This window comes from Tamandua tetradactyla, chromosome 3, assembly GCF_023851605.1.
Source record: "Tamandua tetradactyla isolate mTamTet1 chromosome 3, mTamTet1.pri, whole genome shotgun sequence".
Classification (NCBI taxonomy): domain Eukaryota; kingdom Metazoa; phylum Chordata; class Mammalia; order Pilosa; family Myrmecophagidae; genus Tamandua; species Tamandua tetradactyla.
The window spans coordinates 208,692,899-208,715,430 of record NC_135329.1 but is presented as its reverse complement, the minus strand read 5'-3'; the positions used below and the strand labels follow the sequence as shown (position 1 = coordinate 208,715,430).

At 46.7% G+C, this 22,532-nt stretch overlaps 1 protein-coding gene across 1 annotated transcript in view; it reads right to left on the bottom strand.

Annotated features, from left to right (window-relative positions):
• EFHD1 (EF-hand domain family member D1) overlaps positions 1-22,532 on the bottom strand; it is a 69,060-nt gene that overhangs the window by 39,171 nt on the left and 7,357 nt on the right. The window lies entirely within an intron of this gene.

Genomic DNA, 22,532 nt, shown 5'->3' with positions numbered 1-22,532 from the left:
ATTAGGTCCTAAGTTTCCTGACGACGATAAGGCCATGCCCTGTAAGTCCCCAATTTTGGGCACCAAACATTGAGCACTCCTGATGCCAGATGGACTGTGCCAGTCCCACGAGGCTTCTTGGCCGCCATTCGCCACCCCGCTGTGCCACACCCCTTCCTCACCTCCAGGAGCTGCCTCCCACCTTCACTGTGGCTGTGAACCAGGCTCCCAGACGGTATACTGTGTCCTCAGGTGTGAATGGTCACATCTACGTGGGTTACTGCTCTACGTGGGTTTCAACCTCTGCTGGGTGTCCCCCCAGCACCCCAACCCCCTGGGAAACGAACCCAGGCTCACCATGCCACCCAGACCCCCAGGGAACCTTCTCTGTCACCCCATCCTCTGCTTTTTCCCAGCACCCCCTGGCACTGGTCCTCAACTCTACTTCCACTGCTATAGAGTTTTCTCCAAGATTCCCTGGCTCTTGTCCCTGCAAGTCCTGCTCATTAACTGCTACCCAAGCAAATCCTTGTTGCTCAGGTGGAAACACCATTCTTAATTTAAAAAAAAAAAAATCAGTCTTCCTCTCCAACCCACCACTGCTGAGAACCACCACCCACCACCCACTACACAAGAAATGTAGCCTGTGGGCAAGTAGAAATCTAATAGTTCGGGCTGGTGGTATTTAAGGCCCAGCACTCCCCAACATGGCCTGCTCCGGCCACTGTGGCCAACTCATGCCATTCTCCACACCCCCCACCCCTGCAAGAAAGTCCCACTCCTTGCTCTCCAGCGGCTTTCCTACAGCCAGAGCTCAGAGAGCTGCTCGCTCTCTTCTCTGACCTCCGGTAGCACCCATTGTCTGTCCTTCCCCTCTGATACTTGGCATGTGCCACCCTCCTCTGCCATGTATTCTTTTGTCCAAGCATCTCTGGGCTCCCCTGGGTGCTGCCTCCTTGGCAGAAAGAATTATATTGCAAGGTGCTAAAGGATACATAGATGAGATCCCTGGATGGCTGCTGGGGAGTTCTGGGGAACCGTGAAGGGCATGACAGATATCCCCAGACAGGGGATGAGCAAAGTGCTTCTGGTATTCCAAAAGGAGGAGGTGCACAGAGTAGAATTGCAGATGGATCAGCCCAGGATCTAGTACTTTCAAAAGATGATTTATGAGCCCTTCAAAACAGAAGCAATGATTTCCATTGGTTCACTAAAAATGAGTCAGGAATAGATTTCATTTACTTTTTTCTTTTCATCATTTAAATAACAGCTTTATTAAGATATAATCTACTTACAGGTATCTCCTATCAGTTCTGTTTCTCTGGCGAACCCTGACTAGTATACTGGGTCACTGTAGACATGTAACCTCATAAAAATAAAGGGCTTTTTCTAAAAAAAAGATAAAATTTACATACCACAAAAGTCATTCTTCTATACTTCCAGAGGACCTCTTTGTTGTTCAGACGTGGCCTCTCTCTCTCTAAGCCCAATTCTGTAAGTAAAGTCATTACCCTCCCCCCTACATGGGTACATGACATCCAGGGGTGAAAGTCTCCCTGGCATCGTGGGACGTGACTCCCAGGGATGCTCCTGGTCCTGGCACCATGGGATCAACAATGCCTTCCTGACCAAACGTGGGGAAAGAAGTGTAACAAAGGGTATCAGTGGCTGAGAGAGTTCAAATAGAGCCAAGAGGTTACTCTGGAAACTACCCTTATGCTAACTTCAGCTAGATTTTGCTAATTATCAGAGTTTGCCAAACCCCAACCAAAGTCATTCCTGCCAATCCTAAAGAACACCTAGGGGTCTGTCTGAGATTCTACAAAATTCCATGCACTATGATTACTTTCCAGAAACCTGCAACCTCCTGATGGGTTTCTAGGTCAGACAAGTCCTGAAAACCAGAAAACCAGAGGGCCAGCCTTTCCAGAACATCAACTATTTCCATCCCTGTATTCCATATTATCAACAGCCCTTTCCAACCTGAAAAAGTTAGAATGGGCATAGTCCAAATACCCCTAAAGACTGGGAGAAGGATCAAAAGAGAAGGAGGAGTTACAACAGAGAAGATAGGATTTAACATAAGAGTATGACTGCTGAATCATTATTTTGATATTTCTTTTAGTCTCCAGTGTCTTGGAGTAACTAAAAGGAAAAACTTAAAATTGTGGAACTGTAACCCATACCAAACTCTGAACTCTGTTCTATAACTGCTTGTTACAATGTACTTTGAAATTACTGTCTTTTGTATATATGTTATATTTCCCAATAAAAAAAAAAGTTACTCTTCTAACATTTCAGTGGTTTTTAGTAAATTCACAAGGTTGTACAATTATCATCATTAACTAATTTCAGAACATTTTCAACACCCCAAAAAGAAATCTATACCCATTAGCAGTCACTCCCCACTTTCCCTATCCCCTCTCGCAAGCCCGGGCAACCATGAATCTATTTTCTATCTCTATGGATGTGCCTATTCTGGATATTTAATAAAAATGGAATCATACAATATGTGGCCTTTTGTGCCTGGCTTCTCACTTAGTATAATGTTTTCAAGGTTCACCCATGTTGTAGTATGTATCAGAACTTTATTTCTTTTCATCGCTGAATAATATTCTATTGTGTGGGTGAACCATACCTTGCTTATCCATTCATCAGTGGATAAACATTTGTGTTGTTTCCATTTTGGGGGCTCTAATGAATAATACTGCTATGAACATTCGTGTACAATTTCTTGTGTGAACCTATGTTTTCATTTCTCTTGGGCATTTATCCATGAATGGAAATGTTGGGTCATAAGCTCATTTACTTGTGAAACATGGCTCTTTAAACTTGTTCAACAGAAAAGCATGAATGACCTGATATCTCTGCTTAGAGGCAGAAGAGAGGGGGGACACACGGCACAGGTTAGCATCACACTCAATGGTGAAAGAACAAAAGCTTTCCTCTGAGATCAGGAACAAGACAAGGATGCCCACTGTCACCACTCTTATTCAACATTATACTGGAAGACCTAGCCAGATCAGTTAGGCAAGAAACAGAAGTAAAAGGCATTCACCTTGGAAAAGTAAAACTTTGACTATTTGCAGATGACATGATTGTATATAACAGAAAGGCCCCCAAAATCAACAAAACTGCTAGAGCTAATAAATGAATTATAAATGGCAGGGTACAAGATCAATACACAAAACTCACTAATGTTTCTATACACTAGTAATAAGCAATTTGAAAAGGAAATCACTTCCTTCTACTTACCATAGCAACTAAAAGAATCAAATAGCTAAGAATGATAAACAATAAAGACTGAGACAGTATAATCTAGGAATGCCTAGAGTGTACAATTATAGTGACTATTGTACAAATTGAAAAATATTTTTGCATGAAGAATAAAGGAATGTCAATATTGTAAGCTGTTGGAAATAGATGGTCATTCATATTCCAAAATTTCAACTTCTGTGTAAGACTAAAGCAAGAAATGTTTATTTGGTACAAAATTTATATTTTGACTAGTGCATTTCCTAATTTAACTTATATGGACAGTTTAATTGAACACCATAAGTACATGGAACCTTGAATAAGGCATGAGATTTTTTTGGTTTGTCCAGGTTAGTGTGATGCCCTGATAAATCCCAGAGTGATTTGAACAGTGAATAAAGAAGTATTTGCAAAGTCCCCTTGGGGAGAAAGGGGGGAAAGTTTAACTTCCCCATTAGGAGAATTCCTGATATTCTCGCAAGCAGTGGAGATAAGCAAATCAGTAGGCCCAGCCCTCAGTCTTGGGGTTTGCCCCTATGAAACTTATTCCAGCAAAGGATAGGCTAAGACTACTTAAAATTAAGTCTAAGAGTCACCCCCAGAGAACCTCTTTTGTTGCTCAGATGTGGCCTCTCTCTCTCAATGGACACGGCAAACAAACTCACTATCCATCCCCCCCTCACATGAGACATGACTCCCAGGGGTGTAAACCTCCCTGGCAACATGGGACAGAAATCTTAGAATGAGATGGGACTCAGCATCAAGAGACTGAGAAAACCTTCTTGACCAAAAGAGGGAAAAGAGAAATGAAACAAAATAAAGTGTCAGCGACTGAGCGATTTCAGAGTTGAGAGGTTATCCTGGAGGTTATTCTTACGCATTACATAGATATCCCCTTTTTAGTTTATGGTGTGTTAGAGTTGCTAGAGGGAAGTACCTGAAACTGTAGAGCTGTGTCCCAGTAACCATGTTTCTTGAAGATGATTGTATAGTGATAAAGCTTTTGTAGTGTGACTGTGTGATTGTGAAAACCTTGTGTCTAATGTTCCTTTTATCTACAGTATGGACAGATGAGTAAAAATATGGATAAGAAATGAATAATAGGGGAAACAAAGGTTAAAATATATTTAGTAGGTAGAAATACTAGTGGTCAATGAGAGGGAGGGATAAGGGGTATGGTATATATGAGTTTTTTCTTTTTTCTTTCTTTTGCTAAAGCCATGCAAATGTTCAAAAAATGATCACGGTGATGAATACACAACTATATGATGGTATTGTGAACCACTGATTATAACTATGTCAAGAATGTCTGTATGTTTGTTGTTTGCAATATATATTCTTATATATATATACATATATATATATATATGTATATATATATATATATACACATATAAGAATAAAGTTTACCAAAGACATAAAGGACTTGTATACAGAAAATTACAAAATAGTACAAAAACAAATCAAAGAAGACCTAAATAAATGAAAGGACATACCATGTTCATAGATTGGAAGACTATCATTAAGATGTCAACTCTACCCCAAATGATTTACCCAATCAAAATTCCTATGGCAAAGAAAGAAAGGAAGAAAGAAAAATTCCTAACCTAAGGCCTACTTGGAAGAAATAGAAAAGCCAATCATCAATTTTGGGGGAAGAATAAGGGGCCCTGAATTTCCCAAAACATCTTTAAAAGAAGAATGAAGTTGGAGGACCCACACTTCCTGACTTCAAAGTATATTACAAAGCTGCAGTGGTCAAAACAGAATGGCACCAGCACAAGAATAGATATATATCCACCAATGGAATAGAACTGAGAGCTCAGAAATTGAACCTTCACATCTACAACCAACTGATTTTTGACAAAGCTGCCATGTCCACTCAATTGGAAAAGAATAGTTTCATTAGCAAATGGTGTTGGGATAACTGGATATCCACATGCAAAAGAATGAGAGAGGACCCCTACCTCACACCTTATACAAAAATTAACTCAAGGGTGGTGCAACAGTGGCTCAGTGGCAGAATTCTCACCTGCCAGGACAGAGACCCAGGTTCAATTCCCAGAGCCTGCCCTTGTAAAAAATAATAATAATAATAAATAACTCAAAATGGATCAAGGTACTCACTTTACCAGTGTAGGTACAGATGAGTAAGCAAATAAAGAGAAAAAATAAGTAAATAATATGATGTTCTGGATGTTCTTTGTTTACTTTTACTTTTAATTTTATCTTTTTTTGAGTAATAAAAATGATTAAAAAATCTATTGTCATGATGAATGCACAACTATATGATGATGCTGTGAGCCATTGATTTGTACACTTTGAAAGATTATATGATATGTGAATATATAATATATATCAATAAAATTGCATTAAAGAATGGATCAAAGACCTAAACATAAGAGGCAGGACTGTAAACCTCTAGAAGAAAATGTAGGGGAGCATCTACAGGATTTAGTGTTAGGCAATGTTTTCTTACACTTTATACCCAAAGCCCAAGCAACAAAGAAAAAATAGATAAATGGGACCTCATCAAAATTAAAAATGCTTGTGCATCAAAGGGCTCTGTCACAAAAGTGGAAATACAACCTATTCAATGGGAGAAAATATTTGGAAACCACATATCTGATTAGGGTTTAATACCCAGAATATAGTTTTTAAAATCCTACAACTCAGCAATAAAAAAGACAAACAACCCAATTTAAAAATGGGCAAAATATTTGAATAGACATTTCTCCAAGAAAGGTATACAAATGGCCAATAAGCACATAAAAAGTTGCTCAGCATCATTAGTCATTAGCGAAATGCCATTTCATACCCACAAGAATGACAACTATTAAAAAAAAAAAAACAGAGACATTATAAGAATAGAGAGGATGTGGTGAGACAGGAACATGTGTTCATTATTGGTGGGAATGTAAAAGGGTACAGCTACTGTGGAAAACAGTTTGGGCATTCCTCAGAAAGTTAATAAAAGGATTACTATATAACCTGGCAATCCCACTTCTAGGTATATACTCAAAATAATTTAAAGGGACTCAAACAGATAATTGTACACCAATGTTTATAGTGTCATTATTCACAATTGCCCAAAGATAGAAGCAACCGAAATATCCACCAGCAGATGAATGGATGAACAAAAGAAGGAATGACGTGCTAACACATGGGTCAACATTGCTGAGCCTTGAAGACGTCATGTTGAGTGAAATGAGCCAGATGCAAAAGGCCAAATACTGTATGATCTCACTGATATGAAATAATTTGAATTAGCAAATTCATAGAGTCAGAAACTAGAACAGAGATTACCAAGAATGGGCGTTGGGTTAGGGAACGGAGAGTTACTGCTTAATTTGTACACAATTACTCCGTGGGGGTGATGGAAAGGTTTTGGTAATGGATGGCCACAATGTTAGCACAACATTGTGAGTGTGGTTTACACAACTGAATTATACATTTGAATGGGGTTAAAGGGGAAATTTTAAGTTGTATGTATGTTCCTTTTTAAGGAGGACAAGAACAATGTAGGGCCAGGTCAGTGGGAGCACCTAAGAAGATGAAAGGACTTAAGACCCCACACCAGGACAGGGTGGAAGGAACAAGGAACAGTCGTCAGCTGTTGCATTTAAACTTCCCAGGGGCCTCAAAGGACAAACAGAACTGGGCTCTGTCTGTGGAAATGACAGAGATGGGCTATAGCTAAACCCAAGAAAGTGCTGTCTGGCAGAAGCAGCTGACTAGAACTAGACCAAAGAAGTAAGGAGAGCTCTTACAAACATGCTGGAAGGGATGGTCTCTGTTATAGAGTTCCTAGTCAAAGTAAACAGGTTTCTTTTCTGTGAAACTTTCCGGAAACTTCCATACGGTTACGTGTCCAAAACTCACAGGAGGAAAACAGAGCACGCAGGCTCGGTGGACCACACAGTTCTTGGCATTGTTTGGGATTTTTCCGCTGGAGAATGTGCATCTGGCAATATTGTGCTTCAAAGGAACCCTTTGGGAAACGCTTCTCTGGGTCATTCAATAGTAGAAGGGATGGCCCAGTTAAATTACCACAAAGGTTCCTTCAATGTCTACATTTTGAGATAAAAGGCCTAACTTTTTTATGTCTTCTGTCTTGGCAGCTGGCCCACTGCTTAGCTAACGTGCATGTTTAAAGTTTGCATAGGCGAAAAAGGGACTGAATCAAAGAAGTATTGCCCAAACACTCGGAATTTAAGATGTGAAATCACTCAGGACATAAAACAAAGAGGACCAGGGTTTGGTTTGGCAGAGAAAAAAGAAGCCAAGTAAAAGGAGTAAAGGAGTAGCTGAAAGGCTTAGGTGTAAAGAGGGGAGGGCCCAGGAACAGGAGATAAATGGAGCTGGAGAATAGGGGAGATAAAAGTTCAGGAAACAAGGAAGGAATTTATCCTCAGACAGATAGGGAAGGAAGAGTCGGGGTAGACAGGTTTCCCAGCCAGCTCACTTCCACAAATGCAAGGGAGCTGTGAAGTATAAGGTGATGCACAGTGGAGGGGGTGCCTCCTCCAGGCACTGGGTGGGGTCTTCGGAGAAAAATTATTCTATTTCTCTTCCGGCGATCTCAGCAAACTCCAGGCAACAAATTAAAGGAATCCAAATTTCTTTAGATGGACAGGAAAATTTGGTTCAATCAGTTAGGGAAACACAAATCAAAGCTACGATCAGAAACCACTTTACAACCACTAGGATGGTACACTGGCTGGAATCTGTGTCGGACCCCAGAAAAGCCATGTCCTTTAGTCCTCTTTCAGTATTGCTGGGTGGGGGTTATTTGACTGTTTCTATGGAGATGTACCCACCCAATTGTGGGTGGTAACTTTTGATTAGATGGGTGGAGATGTGTCTCCACCCATTCAAGGTGGGGTTGCTTACTGGAGCCTTTTAAAAGGAAATCATTTTGGAAAACACTTTAGAGCCACCAGAAACGACAGAGCCAACAGAACCAACACAGCCCCAGGGAAGCTGCTGAAGATTCCTGGAGAGAAAGCTAGCGGAGGTCATGTGCCTTTCCAGCTGAAAGAGAAACCCTGAACATCATTGGCCTTCTTGAACCAAGATATCTTTTTCTGGATGCCTTAATTTGGACATTTTTCACAGCCTTACAACTGTAAACCTGCAACTTAATACATTTCCCTTTTTAAAAGTTCCATTTCAGGTATATTGCATTTCAGCAGCTTGCAAACTAGAACAGACGGCTATTAATAAAAAGTGTTGGTGAAGACTTGGAGAAATTGGAACACTGGTACATTGCTGGTGGGAACGTAAGATGATGCAACCTTTGTGGAAAACAGTTTGGCAGCTCATCAAAAAGTTAAACATAACTTTTTTTTATGTTTGCTGTAGGACTGGGTAAATTCCACTCTTTGGTAATATATGTCAAAGAACTGAAAACAAGGACTCGAACAGATACTTGTTTACAATATTATTTGCAATAGAATAACCCATGTGTCCATCAACAGATGAATGAACAAACAAATAATTCATATGATGAAATATTATTCAACCATTAAAAAGGAGTGACTTTCTGATACATGCCACAGCACGGGTGTATCTTGAAGACATCGTGTTGAGTGAAATATGCCAGACACAAAAGGAAAAATACTGTATGATCCCACTTACGTGAAATATCCAGAATAAGCAAATTCAGAGACAGAAAGTAGATTAGAGACTACCAGGGGGTGGGAAATGGGGTATTACTGCTCAATGGGTTACAGAGTTTCTGTGTTGTATAATAAAAAGGTTTTAGTAATGGACAGTGGTGATGATCGCTTAGCATTAATTATAATTACAATTAATGTTGTACCCTTAAACATGGTTAAAATGGCAAAGTTTGCCCAGAAATATCAACCACTTGGATGATGTGCTTGGTACATGCCATCCAACAAGTCTGGAAGCAGAAAGCCACAGCCTCCGTGGACAAATCCTGGAAAGGGGAAAGAGCCATGGATGCAGCTAGAGCAGACCCCAGCCTTGCTCAGCCAGGGCCGGCAGGTGGCCGCAGGATGGAATCAGGCATGCGAAGGTGGAGGTGCAGCTCCAAGGTCCAGAAGGCAGGGGAGAAGGAGCGGGAGCCACGCCCCATGACCCCCCATCCCAAGTGCTCTGGGCAGCCAGCCTTCCTTGGTTCCTGCCTGAAGCATCCACCAGGCGCCACTGGTTTACTATAAAGTGACCACAGTAAGGGTGTCCCCCACCTGGGGAACTGGGATTTATGATCCAGGAACATCCTTCTCTCATCAAAGTGTCCCTCGGAGGATTTATTCACAGTCACTCCCTTCAGGAACTGGGTCTGCAAGGTGGGCTGAGGAAAAAAACCCACACGTCCCTCTTCATCATTTTACTATTTTATCTGCTGCCCTCAAAGGATTCTGGTGACTCCATCATGCCTTGTACACAACAAGGTTCAAAGCACGGAATAACTAGAACTAGTCTGCTTTCCAGTCCACGGGGCACTGTCTCATACAGCAATCCTTTTCATCTTTACAAAGAAGAATTAAAGCCGCCTCCACTTATTCTTTACTGCGAGCTTGCTCAGTGCTGAATTATCTCTTTTAATCCAACAGTGCTGAGGTGGTAATTAGTAACCCCTAATTTTGCCACTTAAGGAAGTTAGGGCAATGGCAAAGTTTTGGTCACGGGTAGTGGTGATGGTAGCACAACACCACGTGATTTATACCACCGAATTGCACACTTGAAAGTGGTTAAGATGGGGGAATTGTATGGTGCGTATTTGTTATCACAATAACAACAACAAAAAAAAGACAGAAGGAAATCAGAAAGTCAGTTCCTACAGATCAGAACTAACCTGGGATTTCCAAGGCAGGTGCAGGAGGGCAAGGGGGACTCGGTTGACAGAGCTTGCACCATGTGCCCTTCAAGTCCCTAAGGAGTCAAATGCTGGTAGTGTCTCCTCCGTGTCCCAGTGAACAGAACACAATTATAACTGTGACATTTATTTACAACTTCTGCAATTTATAGCTGAAGCCTTGGGCAGAAATGATAGAGGAATTAGGTTTCTGAGACTTGGATTTTGATTCTGCCCATCAGCTCGCACACAGAGTAATGAATTTTTAGCCAAGAGAATTCCGGTGTCACCAAATAACAAAAATTTGGAGAACCGGTCTCACCAGCCAAGCCCTCCAAATCAATTAATGTGATTTAGTCCCAGCTCTCCTGTGAGAGGTTGTAAGTGAAGAAACTGGGGGTATCATTTGGGCAGCCAGCCCAAGACTGCTAGATCCAAAAAGCTTCCCAGCCCAGGGTCCCTTGGCTTGGCAAGGGTGGCTAATCCCAAGTCACACCAGCCAGCCTGACTCCCAAGCCCACGCGAGCCTTAGGTCTTAGGGAGCAGAGACTTAATATTCAGGTCAATCCTTAAGAATGCTAAAGGTCGTCCCAGTGACAAGTTAAGAAAGACAGAAGGAAGAGCTAACCAAGGTTAAGCCTGGTGAGAAGTTCCCCAGGGAAATGAGGTATTTAAAAGATGAGACCTTATGAGGACATCATTTGTGCCTCACACTGGTGGGTGTGGCTGGAGAAAGGCGGGAGGCCCCTGAGGCAGAGGTGGAGGTGGGGGTGTCATCTTTAACCTGCCCCAGGGTCCCTCTCTTCAGATGACCCCACTTGCAAACCATATGCTTCCAATTTCTGAACCCATGGGGAAGGCGAACACAGCAGGATTGGTTGTCTTCACTTAGGAAACCTCCTTTGCTCTCTTATCCCACTATGAAAGTGCCATCACATTCTTTGCAGACAATTTGGAATCCAGCTTTGTAAAAGGAAAGGGTCAGTCCAGCAGGGGAAACCCAGAGGGCACCCCTAAGCACAGGTGATCCTTCCTGGAAGTGGGGGGTCCCAGCCCTGCAGCACTCTCCCTAGGAGCCAGTCCCAATTCTGTCTCCCCAACCTCCCCCATTTCACACCATCTACCTATTTCCTTTCCCTCCCCACCGGGCAGGTGGAGTTTCCTAAGCCTCCACCCCTCCCACCTACATCTTAGCTCCTTATACCAGCTTTCTGTAATTTATATTTTCACTCCAGTTTTTCTTATTAAAAGCACTCCAGGAAATTAGAGAAAACCTACCATAATCCCAAGCCCCCCCATCACTGTGTGTTTCCTGGGGCTTCCTTCCGGCCCTCGTCTGGCCTGGAGAAGGTCTTCCATACTTCAGCGTTGGCATTTTCTCAGTCCCTTTCATCTTTGTACTTTTGGGATCTATCGGGGACACTCCTGATCCCTGTACTCGGATGGCCCTGCAGGGCGCATGGGTGGCGCCTGTGGACACAGACCTGGGTTCAAAGCCAGTCCCCCCCTCGCTCTGCCGATGGGCACAGGTGAGCAGCGCGTGCCTTGCAGGGTTGCGTCTGGCCCCCAATGAGCACCCCGGAAGGGGCCATTTTTTAAATGACTACCTGTTTAGAGCACAAAGAGAAAGGGCCTCTACTTGCCTAAACGACCTGCACCCTTTCTCCCCTCTAGCATTCTAAGAGAAAACCTCCCGCTGCCCTGGGCCTAGGTGCTGACTAGCCAAGAAGCACTCGCTGAGTGACTCTGACGGTCCAGCAGGGTCCTGGGTGAGAGGACAGGGTCTGCCTCCAAAGGTCCCCTCAGAAAGGGTCGCCGACTCGTGGAGTGCCTGGGGCCGAGCTGCCCGTGGGGAACTGGCCATCTCTCATGGGGAGAAGTAGGGGGGCCTTGTATACAACTCCAGGTGCACAGCCGGGCGTGCCCACCACCTGGGAAGGCCCCGGCCTGGCCTAAGGGGCCCAGTCACCCCTCACCGCACCCCCCAGACTCCAGGGACAAGCAGTCCTTCCACCAACCAAAGCCACCCCGTGAGGGGCCAGGGGCCGGTTTCCAGTGTCCACGGAAACCCTCTTGGCTCCCCCTGCGCAGCGCCCCCGGGCTTTCTTGGTTTTCAGCTGTCAGGAATGACCCCGCTGCTGGGGAAGAAGGGAACAGGCCCAGCTTTGTCTGCCTCAGGCCATCAGGCTCAGCCATCACGGCGCCCCAGCCCCAGGGACCCCAGAAGGGAAATGCCTGAGTGCTGGGGGGGGGGGGTCACCTATGCCTCAGAGAGCCCCAGGCCCGTCAGGGACTCCCAGGTCTTCTGCAGAAAAGGGGTGTGATTACTTCACAGGTCCGGGGTTCCCTTCTGGGGCGATGGGAAACTTTGGGACCTAGAGAGAGGTGGTGGCTTCTCAGCATTGGGCATACACAGGGCTGTGCACCTGAAAATGGTAACTTGGATGTTATGTGAATTTCATCTCAATTTTAGAAAAAAAAATTTGTAAGCCAATTTAATTAAAAAAAAATTTTTAATGAAAGAAAGAAATACCCTGCATGGAAACCGTGTAAGGCATTTTCCAAGTCAGGTGCTGGCGACTCGGGGTGTGGTCCACCAACCGCGATTGTCTGGAAAATGCAGGTTCGGGTCCCACCCCAGACCTTCTGAGTCAGAACCTGCATTTTAACACATCCGCTGGGTTCCCAGGCAGGCCCAACTCCAGGCACCAGCGCGGCGGGGGCCTCGGCGTCCACCCCTGGGCGTCCCCAACTGCGCCTCGTCCACAGGAGCCTTAGGGATCGCCGAGGCTGGAGGCCGTCTTCCTTTCCCACACTTCTTTGCCCGCCAGATCCTGGCCTCCCCTCCCGGGCGGGGGTCCCGCGCCTTCCAGCCACCTGCTGTCCCCGTGCGTGAAGTGACCGGCGGGTGCAGAAGCCTCTGACCGCTCATCAGGCAGCCCCTGGCTCGGCCCAGGTCCAAACCGTCGGTGCCCTCCCGCCCCTCCCGCTCTGGCCACCGCGCCGGTCCCCCGGGCCGCTCCAGGGCAGCAGGAAAGCACACAGACAGGCCCCTGCCGAGGCAGCGCAGAGGAACCGCTCAGCTGCGGGAGGGCCCGGCTCGGGAGGGGCTGCAGGGGGAGGAGGAGGGACGGGGCGGGCGTGCAGGGCCGCGGGAGGGAGCCCCCGCCAACAGTCCTGCCCGGTGCAGAGTGGCCGGGACGCCCGCGGAGGGGGTGAGTGGGGCAACCCACACAAGGCATTCCGGGTACTCCTATCGTCCAAAGCACCACAGGGGAGCCCCCCAGTGCGGTCTGAAGCAGGGGCAGGACATGGGATGACTGTTTTGGAGAGACCTCTCTGCTCAGCGTGCAGGGTGGGTTTTTCTGGGGGTGGTGGGGGTCCAGGGGAGCAGACCAAAGCAGCAGGCCCAGGCTGGATGCAGGGTGGGGGGGGTAGTGACATGGGGCTGGCTGTGGACACGGCTTCACCTGTCCAGTGCAGGGCCAGTGCCCTCGGGAGCATGATGGGGGCATGAGTTCTATAACCTGGTCACTTCTGGGGAATTCTTTCCTCTCCTGGGAAGAGGGCCGCATTTAAAATAATTTTAAAAAGAAGGCAGCAGAGGGGAAACTGAGCAAGGAGGCCACTGCCTGGGCCCTGCCCACCAAATGTGTGCCGTGTCCGTGTCCTGGCCCTGCCACGGTGGGTGGCCACACAGGACACCAGTGGCTGCACCAAGCTCTCCATGCCTCGCGCTTGAACCGGCCACTGCTACTCACTAGTGGGAAGGCTTCAATTGGATGTTTCGGTTCCCTGAAAATTCCCTGTGTGTACTGTGGAAACACAGCAAGCCAAGCCCATCAGCACGCCTGAGGAGACAGAACATGCCAATGCCAAGGTCAGTAACGCAAGGGCTTCAGCCACACCCAAAGCATAAATGCTGGGAACGCTCTGACCAAGAACCACAAGTGGAAAGAATGAAATTGGAGGACTCATGCTTTCCCATCTTAAAGCTTATTACATGCCTGGATACATCCTAGACTATATTAAACAGATAATCAAAAAGTATTGGCAAAGTCCCTTGAGGGATGGGAGGAAATATATAAAACTATTAAACTTAACCATCAGGAAATCCCCTGATACTGTGTCAAACATTAGGGACACCCAAATCAGTAAGTCAAGCTTTGATCTCGAGGCTTGCTCTCCTGAAGCTTCTGTATACAGTGGAGAAGCTTAGACTACCTATAGGCATGCCTAAGAGTTACTTCTGGGGGACCTCTTTTGTTGCTCAGATGTGGCCTCTCTCTCACTAAGCCCAACTCTGCAAGTGAAATCATTGCCCTTTCCCCTATGTAGGACATGACATCCAGGGGTCAAAGTCTCCTTAGTGGGATGGGAAATGACTCCTAGGGATGAGTCTGGCCCTGGAACCATGGGATCAACAATGCCATCTTGACTAGAAGGGGGAAAAGAAGTGGAATAAGATATCAGTGGCTGAAAGAGTTAAAATAGAGTCAAGAGGCTACTCTGGAGTCTCTTATACAAGCTTCAGTTATACATTGCTACCTCTCATAATTTGCCAAACCCCAACCAAAACTATCCCAGCCAAGCCTAAAGAATGCCTAGGGCAATATATAAGATTCTACAAAGGTTACATGCACTACGGTAACTTTCCAGAAACCTATAACCTCCATAGGGGTCCCTGAACCAGAAAAGTCCTGAAACTTAGAGGACCCAGCCTCTCCAAAATATCAGCTAGCTTCATCTCCCTCCCCATAATACTGACAGCCCCTTTCAACCTGAAAAAGTTAGAATGCACACAGCCAAATATCCCAAAAGAGTTGGAGAAAGATCAAAGGTGATGATGGAGTTACACAGAGAAGGTAGACTTTAACAAATGACTATGACTGGTGAATCGTTATATTGATATTTCTTTTAGTCTCCAGCATCTTTGAGCAGCGAGAAGTAAAAATCTAAAATTGTGGAACTGTGACCCATACCAAATTCTAAAGTCTGTTCTACAATTAATTGTTGTGCTGTGCTTTGAAATTTATTGCTTTTTTGTATATGTTATTTTTCACAAAAAAAGAAAAAAAAAGTCGATTGTGATAATAAGAAAAATATTTATTCCTTTGACCCTCCAATGTTCTGGAACAGCTAGAAAGAAAAATTTGAGAGGATGGTATGGTAGCCCATGACAAACTCTGGGATCTGTCTTGTAACTATTTATTGAAGAGTGTTTGAAAACTATTGCTTTTTTCTTTCTTTGCTTTGTATATATAATATATTATACAATAAAAAAGTTAAAAAAAAAAACTTACAGAGTCACAGTAATAAAAAGCATGATACTCACACAAAGACAAATAGATCTATGGCACTGAATTGCGAGCTCTGCATTCAACCCTTCACAGTTTTGTGCAACTGATTTTTTTTAATTCAGTTTTACTGAGATATATTCACACATAATATAAAAACATCTGATTTATATAGTCAATGGTTCACAGTATCACCACATAGCTGCGGATACAACACCATGATCAATTTTAGAACATTTTCATTACTCCAGAAAAGAAATACAAAGAAAACCCAAACTCTCCCATACTCCTTATGCCCCCATTATTGACCCATAGCATTGGTGTGGTGCATTTGTTACTGCTGTTGAAAGAATATTAAGATATTACTATTAACGATAGTCCACAGCTTGCAACATGTACATTTTTTCCCATATACCCCTCTATGGTTAATTCCTTGTAATAGACTATACATTTGTTCTAGTTCAGGAAAGAACTTTTTTTATATATGTATAGTTAATCACGGACACTGCCCACCACAAGATTCACTTTGGTATGCATTCCTATATTTTAACCTCCAACTTTCCTTCTGGTGACATACATGACTCCTAAACTTCCCCTTTCCACCACATTCACACGCCATTCGGCACTGTCAATTATTCTCACAAGAACATGCTACCATCCTCTGGGCCAAATGATTTTGACAAGGGGAAAAAGACCACTCAGTTGGGAAAGAATAGCCTCTTCAGCAAATGGTGCTGGGAAAACTGGACCTTCATTTGCAAAAAAAAAAATGGGAAGATCCCTACCTCACACCTTAATCAAAAGTCAACTTAAAATGAATCAAAGATCTAAATATAAAAGCCAGAACTATAAAACTTCTAGAAAAAGACATGGGGAAGCAACTTCAGGACCTTCTGTTAGGCGATGCATAAGCACCAAAAGAAAAAATGGATAAATGAGACCTCATCAAAATTAAAAACTTTTGTGCCTCAAAGGACTTTATCATGAAAGTAAAATGGCAACCTAAACAGTGGAAGAAAATCTATACAATTTGGAAACCACATATCTCTTAAAAGTTTCATATTCAGAATATGTAAAGAAAGCTTTCAACTTAAAACAAAAAGACGAGCAACCCAATTAAAAAAATTGAAGCCATCTCTTCAAAGAAGATAGACAAAATGGCCAGAAAGCACATGAAAAGCTGCTCAACATCATTAACCATCAGGGAAAGGCAAATCAAAACCATGAGATACCATTTCACATCCATTAGAATGGCTGCTATTTAAAAAAAAAAAAAAAACAGAAAATAACAAATGTGGGAGAGGATGTGGAGAAACAAGAACCCTCATTCATTACTGGTGGCGATGTAAGATGGTGCGGCTGCTGTGGAAGACAGTTCTGCAGTTCCTCAGGAAGCTATGCATAGAATTACCATACGACCTGCCAATCCCGCTACTAGGTACATAACAGAAGAAATGAAAGCAGGGACTCCAACAGATGTCTGCACACTGATGTTCACAGTGGCATTATTCATAATTGTCAAAAGACAGAAGCAATCTAGTATTGGTCAACTAATGAATGGATGAATAAAATGTGGTATATACAATGGGATATTACTGAACCATAAAAAAGAAATGAAGTCCTATTACATGTAACAACATGGGTGAACCTTGAAAACATCATGTTGAGTGAAATAAACGAGATACAAAAGGACAAATATTCCATGATCTCATGGATATGAAAAAATTAGAATAAGCAAACTCAAAGAGCCAGAATCAAGAATATAGGTTACTAGGGGACAGGATGGGGATAGAGAACAGGAATTTAAGGCTTAAAATATACAGGGTTCCTATCTGGAATGATGGGAATATTTGGTAATGGATGGTGGTGATGGTAGCCCAATATTGTGAACTCGATTAACAGCTCTGAAATATACATCTGAATATATGTAAAAGGGGAAATTCTAGATTGTATATATGGTAAAAGAATAAAAATTTTATAAAAATCCATAGAACTGTACTATGCAAACAGTGAATCCTATGTTAAATCTTCAGACTATAGTTAATAGTAATAGTACAATTATAAAAATGTCCTTTCATCAGTTTTAACAAATGTTCCACACCAATGCAAGGCTTTGAGGATAAGATGGTATATGGAAATCCTGTATTTTATGCATGATTGTTCTGTAACCCACAACTTCTCTAATAAAAAGAGGAAAAAGAAAAAAAAACTGACAACTTAAAAAAAAAAGAATGACAAGCTGCGAGGGATCAGCCTTGGAAGGCCTCAGAGAGCTCCTAATAGGAAACAAAGACATCTCCTGAAAGCTTCTATGGCTTCCCCTAAGGAAGGTGAAGGACAGTGGGGGCTGCCAGTGCCTCTGGGGATGGGCTTCTTGGTTCAAAAAGCCGTGGCTGCAGCATGTGCTGTGTGTCTCTGGGAAAGTTACTCAAACTCTCTGGGCTACTAATTGCTCTGTTCAGCTGTTGCCAAGATTAAAGACAAGGCTCCTTTTCAGTTTGGGTTGATACTGTTAAGAGAAAGATCCTAATCCTGGGGAATCTCCTTGGTCTTTCTGACACGGAGAGCACCCTACAGGTCTGGTAAGTACAGATGGTCTGGGGACTTGGTTAGGAACAGGGAATGGAGTGAGCTGAAATGGGAATTCCAGGCAGGCCACTGAGAAAGGAGGAGGGAGAAGAAGGGGTGAGGGAGAAAGCCCCAAGAGGGCTGGAGGCTAAAAAGAGACCCCCTTTTTTTAGGGGGTTCTAAACAAGCAAGTGCCAGTTGTTCTCTGCAATGGTGCAGTGACGGGGTGCCTCCCCTTGGCCCCCAATGCTTTCCATACAGGCTCAGTCAGGAGAATTGAGACCAGGTGTTTGCAGGGGCCCGGGAAGCCTAGGCCACCTGGGGGTTCTCAGGAGCCCTGTGGGCCTCTTGAGATGAGTGTCCAACCCATGCAGGGTTTCCACACACAGCCTGGGCCAGGGACAGCTGGCCGGAGCTCGGATCTCCGAGGGGGCCAGAAGCCACAAACCCACCGAGGTGGGCATGGGAAGGAACCCATCCTGGGCTGCTGCCCTCAGGGCCCACAGGCCCGGGACGCTGAGGGAGCCCTCCTGAAGCCCAGCAAGCCGGGGTACGGCTGGCACTGGTAGGGGCGGCCCTGGGAAGGGGGATCTCCTTCCCCCACTTTCCCCGTGCCCAACCCCCACCGGGCTGACCCCACCTTAAATACTGCTGGGGATGTGCCCTCGGCCCAGGAACACGAATGGAACTTGGGTGACCTAATTAAAGCCTTGCGTGCACAGAGTGGCCACGCGATCTTGGGGACAACCTGAGAAGATGGGCACATTCGTTTTTCCACCTCTCACTTGTGGGCAAATGGCCACAGGGCCCATGTGCCCAGGAGATCAGGAGACCCTGCTGAAGGCTCCATTACCTGACAGCCCGGCAACCTGCGGAGGGCGCCCTCGGGTGCAGACCGGCTCAGGACCCTCTACAGGGGTGGTCCAAGAGCCCTGCCCTGGGTCTGTGCAGAGGGAGAGGTAAACCACCCTCAGCCCTAAGGACCCCACCCCTGCTTCCCCAGGGCAAACCTCCTAACAATCCCAATCCCAGACACACCAGAGCACAAGACACTGGCAACTGAGGGGATGGGAGAGAGGCCATGGGGCGGGCCACAGGGCTCTGCCCCCACCTTCCCCACCCCAGCCCTGCCACCTGCAGCCTGGCTGAGCAAGGGCAGTGTCGGGGATGGCTGAGACTTGGCACCTGAGAAGCAGCATTCTGACAGAGACCCTGTCACCGAGGCCAAGCTAAGCTGAGCTGGCCCAGGCTCGGGGCCAGCGACTGTCCAGGGACGTGACGGAGCAGCCAGTCCCCTTTGGGGCACAGAGTGCCAGCTGTCAGTGAGATCTGGTCGGGGAGGGCCAAACAGCTAGGTGGCCGGAGGAACCCCGGCCCAGCTGGGGCTCAGGGAGCAGTGCCGGGGGGCTTCGGGGGCCCCGCCACAGCCCTCGGGTCCCTGTGCTGTTTTAGCCTCAGGAAGGGGCACGGAGGCCAGCTCTGGGCTCAGGACAGTTTGTAAGTTCTCAACAGCATCCTCTTACCTCCTGCAACCCTGCTCTGAGCGGGCAGAGGGCTCACGCCGGCCCGGACGCAGGGTAGGTGGGGACAGGACCAGGAAGTCACAACACCAGCAGAGGTGGGGCCCCCACCCAGGAATCAGACCAGGGGGCGAACGGAGGCTGCAGCTGCTGGGCACCCAACCCGGCTCTCCACAACCAAAGAGCAATTGAATTTCACCCCGCAACACAATTCAGGGCGTGGGCAGACTAAGACCGAAAGGAAGTAAAGCCAGGCCCAACACCCGCCTCGCCCACCACGCACGTGTGCACACACACACGCACACGCACATGCACACACACACACACACACACACACACAGGCTACAGAAAACCGGGCTGCTGCTGAAGGGACCCTCCCCCCGCTGTATGGAGACTCCCAGTCAGAGGTGGCAGCTGGTCCCATGTCCTCACCTCTCCATCCGCAGGTGCTTCTAGAAGGAGCGGAAGTAAGAGACAGGGGACCCAGAGTGATCAAGAGGATGAAGAAGGCTTGTCTCTTTGCAAGACATCCAGCAGGAGGAACGGCAACTAGTGAGTCTGCCCAAGGCAGCAGTGGGGCTCCCCAGGCCCCAAGACGGGGAAGGTGGGGGGTCAGCAACCCCAGGCTCTCGGAGGGAGCGGGGGGCGGGGGTGCAACATGGGGCAAAAATCAGGGTTTAAAGGTTGTCTAGGGAGCAGACACCTCCCAGCCGCCCCCAAACACGCACACCCGGCACTACTGGCTGCCACACCACCGGGCAAGAGAAAAAGTTACAGGGGCTCCAGTTACAATTTTAGGCGTGACCGTCCCAGAGGAAGGAGCTCTGCATCGGGCATCCGGGCGTTGGCCAGGAGTGGGCTTTTCCCCCCGTCACCACCAGAAAGCCTCCCCCACGCGTCCGGAGAACACAGGTGGACACAACACCCCTGGTAGGCTGCTCAGTAAAAAAGGCACAAGTTGGGGGGCCTCCCCTCCTTCCTAAGAGAACCCCCATTCTGGCCGGTGTCTACCCCTCGGGGACAGGAGCCCACCCCAGCAGCCAAAACCAGTCACGGTCCACGCCTCCTCTAGGCAGTCACCTGTGCTGGCCAGTGACCTGTGAGGGACTGGCTGGATCTCCTCATCCTTTCCACGGGCCCCAGGTTCTGCCTCTGGGTTTTGTCCCAGCTGGAGGTGACCCTCCTGCTACCTGCAGAGTGATGAAGATGATGCGGAGACCGGGAACGGGGAGGAGGGGGACTGGGTCTGGGCACGCGCCCGTCTTCTCTGGGTGAGACTTGGGCAGGGTTTCCCATCCCTGGCACCCAGGTCACCCGACCCCTCCAGGGTGCCGGCCTTCTTGCTGAAGGCGTGCACGGACCCCTCACAGCCCCGGCGACTCTCAGGAACAGAACAACGGAGGGATTTCACTCCTAAGGGATACATATTTTCACTGTTTTATGAGAAATTTTAAACCAGGGACGTCATGCTTTTATAATGAAAAATAAGTTCTCTTTAAGTTATGAGTTTCTTATTTCCCGTTTTCCTCCAAAGCAGTGGGTGTCAACTTCTTTGGGGACAGGAGGGCCATGAACTCCTTTGAGAAGCTGGATCTTAATGGGTCCCCACAATTCTGCCTGAGTTCAAGAGCCCAGGCTTGAGGTGGAGAACTCCTGCTCTAACCATGGAGCCCCAAGGAGGCACACACCCAAGGCCAGGCTGTGCGTGCCGCCAAATGAGCTTTTGTTTTTCCTTTTCATTGGGAGTTTTTAAGCCCTTCTCTGACCACAGCCGGGCCCAAACTCACCTTGGACCACCTCTCAGGGGAGGTCACACCAAAGCAGCCCTCATGGTGCTGGATCACCTGCCAGCAACCCGGCCACAGTGTCCTTCGGATGGCAGCAGAGGCTAATGCCGGCATCGCTAACCCCGGAGCAGCAGCCTCGGGGCCCAGGGGCTCAGCCTCCCTATGCCACCTGGCCAGCCCAGCTTCTGCTGCTTTTCCCCCCTGCAGGACCCGAGTCTGCCCTACTGCGCTGGTTTAAGAGTATTCTGTACCCCAGAAAAGCCATGTTTTAATCCTGATCCACTCTTGTAGGAGCAGCTGTTTCTTTTAATCCTGATGCAATGCAGGGTGGAAACTTTCGATTAGATTATCTCCATGGAGACATGGCACGCCCAGTTGTGGGTGTGACCCTCTGATTAGATAGAAATGTGACTCCACCCATTCCAGATGTGTCTTGATTAGTTTACTGGAGTCCTTTAAAAGAGGAAACATTTTGGAGACAGCCAGAAACGACAGAGCCAACAAACTTCAAAGCAGAGCTGACAGGCAGAGGACAGAGATGTTTGGAGATGCCTGGAGCCCAGCGGACATTGCCATGAGATGTTAAGCAAGCCAGAACCTGCAGAGAGCCAAGGGAAGCCGAGATATGAACCCAGCCCTGGAGAAGCCAAGTGAGGACCCCCCACAGAAGCAGAGGCTGAAGACAAAGGAGTGAGGGACCAGCAGATGCCAGCCACGTGCCTTCCCAGCTGACAGAGGTGTTCCTGACCCATTGGCCTTCCTTGAAGTAAGGTATCTTTCCCTGGATGCCTTAGTTTGGACATTTTCATAGGCTTAGAACTGTAAACTTGTAACTTTTTAAACTCCTCTTTTAAAAAGCCATTCTAGTTCTGGTATATTGCATTCCAGCAGCTTGCAAACTAACACACCCACTGACCGAAACCCCAGGCCACTGAGAGGGGAAGGCAGAGAAGTGAGGAAGAAGATGAGAGCAACCACCTGCAGACTCACAGGAGTCCACATCCAGAAGATTCCAAAATTACTGCCCAGTACAGGGATCAGTAAGCCACAGCCTGCAGGCTAAGCCCTGCTCACACAGTGCCACTGGAACCCAGCCAAGCACGGTCCAGGTACCATCAACAGCAGAGTTCAGCAATGGCAACAGAAACCCTCTGGCCCACAGAGCCAAGTGTATTTCCTCTCCAGCCCTTTACAGAACAAGTTTGTCCACCTCTGGCCTGGAAGGAGGCTTCAAGGTCAAACAGCCCAGTCTGGTCTCCCAAGACCCTTCAACCATTTTTTCATGCAAACCTCTCATGCC